We start from the raw sequence: 5,823 nt of genomic DNA on the forward strand, positions 1-5,823 counted from the left end.
TCACACTCACTGCACCTTTATGTACTTTGCACTGACTGTTTTCGCTGGTGGAAGCCCCAGGCCAGGGGAGTAGCAGCAGGGGGAAAGAAGACAGCATCCACTGTAATCAGCGCCACACACAATGATGGTCCGTCGCTAATGGCCCCACAAATGCAGGGCGCACTCCCCAGGCCGGAGCCCACGTGGCACAGCAGCACCCAGCAGCTGGGAGGCCTGGACAACAGCAGGTCAGTCAAGATCTTGGGCGGCCTCGAGCAACAATACTCCGAGCACGCTATGTCTGCCAGAGGTCCCCGCAGGCCGCAGACCCTGCAAAACATCGGCCTCCCCACCGCCGCCACCTACAGTCCCGCACCGGACACAGCAAGCCAGGCACAGCCAACTCCCCGGCCTGATCCCACCTCCACGGTCCAAGCTGGGAGACAGGCCAACCCTTTCACCGCATCCGGTACCATTGGACACCATTGTCCTGGAGCACTGGGGGCCCCACTCTTCTGCCAGTTGTCTCTGCTTCCCACTGCAGGCCTCCGCGCCAACTCCGTCCCACAGTCTGGAGGTGCCGCTACATGTCTCCACAAGACCTGGAGGGCTCCAGACACGCCTCCCGTATCAGCCACCGCTCGCCAGCAGTCCCCACCACTGTCACGGCATCCTCTGACACACATCGGGGGTCCACACTCACCACCGCCAGGTTGGGAAGGCTCCAGGCACGCCTCCAGCTTCTGCCGCCATAGGCCCGCAGTTGTTTCAGAAGTCGCGGCCCCCTCCTATTCCAGTGTGGCCGCGCTCGACTTTGTGTAGGTCGGGAAGGCTCCAGGCACGCCTCTCATGCCGATATTCAAATGCCACCAGTTAGCACCGCAGTCACAGCACCCCCCGACACCTGTAGAGGGCCGCGCAGACCGCGCGTAGATCCCCGCAGCTCCGCCGCACCGCAGCCTACAAGAGCCCATCGGCTGCCATATGCAGTCCCCGCCACGAGTAAGGCTAGAAACCTCAAATCACTGCAAAAGGCGGGTGGCAGTTGCCGCAAATTATCTCAAGCGGCGCAGGAGCCGGTCAAGAAGGCACACCAGGCACTTAGAGACTTTAAGAGCACAGGATGTGCGGATATTGGTCGGATATATTTTCGGTCATGCACAGCCTCACAGCAGTGCGGCCATCTTGCTGTGTGCCCTCTAGCGCCCCCAATTTCGGAAGAACTTACATACTAAACTACACAGAAAGGGATAAACCTCTCTATAATAAATTAAACCTTATTTTAAAACAGTTAATTGGACACAAAAACACACAGAAAGTTTGTGTTCATTCCAAACAGGTATGTTAGCAACTAAACATTTGCAAACACGCGTAAACTTACGCAACTTAGTTATCCGAATCATTCCAGGACTATGCGGATTCACGTACTTAACTTTTAATGAAGATGAAAAAGTACCAAATAGCTTACAAATCACAATTGTACACACAAGCAGAAATGAAATTCACTTCTACAGAAAAAATTCTGACGGCTGTTCAAACTGCGGAAGCAAAAGACAGAGCCCTCGCGCAGGGTAAGTGCATTATGGTTGTTACACCTGTACCTGCCTTAGAGGAAGTAACAAAAGTGAGCATTCATACTGCTAAAGATGTACATCCAAGATGGATACAATTGGTTAATTCTCTTGCTGCAACAGACGTTGAAAACATTTTTGACCCATATTTGAAAACACAAGCATTTCTACAATACGAACAAGAATGTCTTCTGCCTACTGAAATTCTTTCTATAGAGCAAGATGAATGCATAATTTATACTGACGTATCAGCTCAACTTGCTAAGGGGGGTAAACAAGCCAATAGTGCGGCGCGCGCGATGGTTAAAGGTACCTGACGTGATGGCAAATTCCGACCAATGGTCACTAAAATTCAATCTCTAGGAGATTGTACAGCTCAGCGAGCGGAACTACAAACACTCAAGATGGCACTTGAAAATACAGATCGCAAATTCCTCACACTAATAGTGTGCGAATTGTATTATTGTGTTCAAGCTTACAATGAATACTTGCAAAACTGGCTTCAAAACGGTTACAAAGATGCAAAAGGTGGCACAATCAAGCTTAAACTGCTTTGGGAACAAGTAGTTCAGTTATGACAAGGACTACAAAACACTCACGTGATACATACTCTGAGTCATCAACGTTATGGTGTTCACTTTGAAGGGAATTTATTGGCTAATGAAGCTGCGAAGGCAGATGTGAAAACGGCTTCCGTAGCCTCAATCACTTGTTTAAAAACGAAAATAGATGTCAAAATAATGCTAGCTGTCAATGCCACAAGCAAAGGCAGTGATGCAGCGTTACCTAATAAGTTTTCACGCAAACACTCATATATAATTGATGCAAACTCTGTTTCTTTTGCTTGAATCCTTGGAGTGTGGGAGTTAGGGTAATTCCAAACAGGAGACGTAGAGTAGCTTTGATATATGAAGCACATTTGGGATAGGGTCTGATACATTAGGGGATCTCTAAGACTATACTAGAATTAAAAGAGATGTACTGGTGGCTAGGAATGAATGCACACATTTACACATGTGTAATTAATTGAAATGACTGCAATAGAGATTGCAGCTCAGAATGCCACCATATTCCTGACTTTAGCATAGCCAGTCCAGTACAGACACCATTGTTAGACAGCATTGGACTTTCTACAAGCAGACGTCCCTGTGGACAAATGCGGTCCCACAAATGTTAAGACAAGGTTCATTTGGATGTGGCCTCAGTGCTCGGCTGGCGCTCAAACTGTTATAAAAGATTTGCGAGTCTTTATCGGCACATACGCAGTCGGCACGCTAATATCTGGCCAGGGTCCTGCGGTTAGCTCTCGAACTTACAAGGAGGACATGGCCAGTTTGGGCGTTGCATTGCAGGAATCTAGTCCATTCCATCCTGAGGGAAATTTGGTTGTGGAGAGAAATAAACGGGACATAAAGCCATCTATAACAGCTAGGGTATTAGGCTCGGGTGACGGGTGGGTCAAACATCTAATAAGTGTCCAAGGTAGTCTTAACAATCTGCCAAGAGGTTCTCTAGGGGGAATCACTCCATATGAAGTCCTTTTTGAGAATGTTAGTAGCAGACCTCGATTGTCAGACTTCAGTGGTAGACCAAAAACCATTTGATATAAAAGAACGTTTGGCTGTTTTACAGGACTTAAATGAAATAAGAACGAAACCAAGTAATGTGTTCCTGAAGCCAGCCACCACTAAAGAAAAACCGACCGTTCCAGCAAGGCCTTTCTGGATTCCTAAGCTTGGGGATCTAGTCAGACAGAAGATTGCGGACAAGAAGGAATTTGGTCCTTCTTACAGACAAACAGTACCTGTCGTAGCAATCCATGGATCAAGAACCGTATTACTGCCGCCCCTTGCTTGTAAAAAGGAGAACATTTGTGTCAATCGACCTGGTCAAACCATATCATGTGGCCGATCATACGCAGTAGGCCAAGTGGACTCTGCCAATGTAGCAGACGCCCTAATCAAGCTACTATCCAAGAGGTTCAAACTGAGAGACTCATCACCTTTGAAGAATATGTAGTGCAAAATGATGGACTATGCAACAAAGCAATTGAACTTGTACCTCTTTAAACCCAATAACAGTTTGTCAAGAAACATCTGTCTACAGCAAAGTAGCAAGTGATCAAGTGGTTCCAACAATTTCAACGAATCCTGATGCAATCGTTACAATTGACAGAAATGCTTCTGGCTATTTCATTAACTTTGATACGTTTTCTGAGGATCCCAGCGAACCTGAAATGACGCCAGTAAAAAAAACTTCAAAGAACAAGTTACAGACCTTTTTCATCACCTGGAAAAGACTTATCTGGTTTCACCATGGATCGAACTTTGGATTGTGTCGGTGTGCTTTTTCTTCAAATTTGTTTGACTCTGGTAATAACTTTGGGAATGCTGATAAATGTGAGATATTTCAAAATGGACACAGCAAGTAAGAACATCAACTTACTCCTCAAGCCACACAAATCATCACATCGTGAACAAAGAGACTTGTCATCAGTGAACATCACAGCCATTCCTATACCTGGTGGTATAGCTTGGGACAGAACTGAATATGAAATTTTTGGCCCGTCGGAGCTGTTGAAGATTCCACACTTATTCAAGATGTTTATTAAGTGACTTTGTTTCATCTAGTACCCTTTCTGATGATTGGGACTTTGAGACTTTTAATAATATGATGTCAGACCTAGAAATGTCTGCAGTATCCACTAATCATGAACATTTAAAAGGTTCATCAGACTATGAACAAATATATTGTTATAATCATTATGGTCACCATTTATGCACAAATATGCAAATCCTAGTAATGTATTAATGTATAACCAATGACAACATTGTTCAATGTCAGCAAAGGTTAGCTCCAAAACATTTACTAGACAATTTCTGTACTTTTCAGGCTTCAATGTATCCAATGGTGAATCATTTTACTAGGGAAATGTAAACAAAACACGCATGAAAAGTATGTTGACGAATACCAAACACATTTATTTTGCAGCCTTTTATGCTCAACTGTCCAAACTAGGTTTCGACTTTTGGAAAGACAACATTGAGACGAAAACTGTCTGGGGCACAAAAAATTGGCAGGTGCCGGGGATAGAAGCTATGTTTAGAGCCTGTATAATCCCTGAGCAAATTATATTTTTGAATGACACTGTCCAACAGACGTCTTTTCTTGGGTTAGATAAAAGACCTGAACAATCTGTCCATACCTACACCTGATAGCAGTAACACTTCAGAGGGGGAGGTCAACGTACATACTATTTTGCATCACAACAGAACAGATCCAGATTGGAAAAAATGGTTGTTCTGGCCCACAGACACAAACAACTGTCAGAATAGATTCCTGAACAAAACATAGGGTTTCACATTCACTAGGCCAGACCCAAGATATGTTCAAAGACAGCATCCAGGAATAGTAACAACATACAGAGTAGGGAAACTGTGCCTTGAATGGTTACATAGATCTACACTCAAGGTTGTGAAACAACACTTATCTTTACTTAAAGATGGCGCTGATCTTAGGGACTTCTTGCTAGGACCAAGAACACTGCATCAAAAACGATTTATATATGCTGGTATCTATGCGGCTTATAATGAAGCATGGAAGATTATGCAAGCAGAGACTGCAGAAAGAATACTATAAATTGATTGTATTCATTTAGAGAAAACTCTCCCTGTGGTTGACAATGGGTTAACGACTCTGTCGTCCAGGATATATTCATTGGACAGCATAGTGTCTTCTGCCATAGGCATCATGGAACAGGACTTGGTCGTGTTGCAACATGGTCAGTCGCAATTACGTTCTAACATGCTATTAGGCTGGGCGTTGCAAAACCTACGTTCAGGGTATATGCCTTGATGTTTAATCAATACTACGTCACTGTTTTCAGAATTCAATCTCAATGACAAACAGATCAAACTGGCAGAGAGGGGAGCAGACTATACAGTGCTGAGCATTGAAAAACTGAAAAGATTGCCATTTACAGTTGCTGAAAAGCCAGCTACTGAATGGATTATACATGGAACAATCACTCTGCCTGTTACAATTTTCCATTTTCAATATTGCCTAAAACAAATACCAGCAGGCACATATGAAAGGTTGGGTAAAGAATATATGAAGACATCCTGGAAATTACCGTACACACACAGATGCTGGAGTGGGGGAAGAGAAGTGTTTCTTAGTAGGAAAAATTGTGAAAAAGCACTAAGCGGTTCTCTCCTTTGTCAGGGTATTAATTTACACGGGGCCTGCGATGGTTCCTCTACCAACTTATCCT

The sequence above is a fragment of the Lissotriton vulgaris genome, chromosome 4_1 (genome assembly GCF_964263255.1).
Source record: "Lissotriton vulgaris chromosome 4_1, aLisVul1.2, whole genome shotgun sequence".
Classification (NCBI taxonomy): Eukaryota; Metazoa; Chordata; class Amphibia; order Caudata; family Salamandridae; genus Lissotriton; species Lissotriton vulgaris.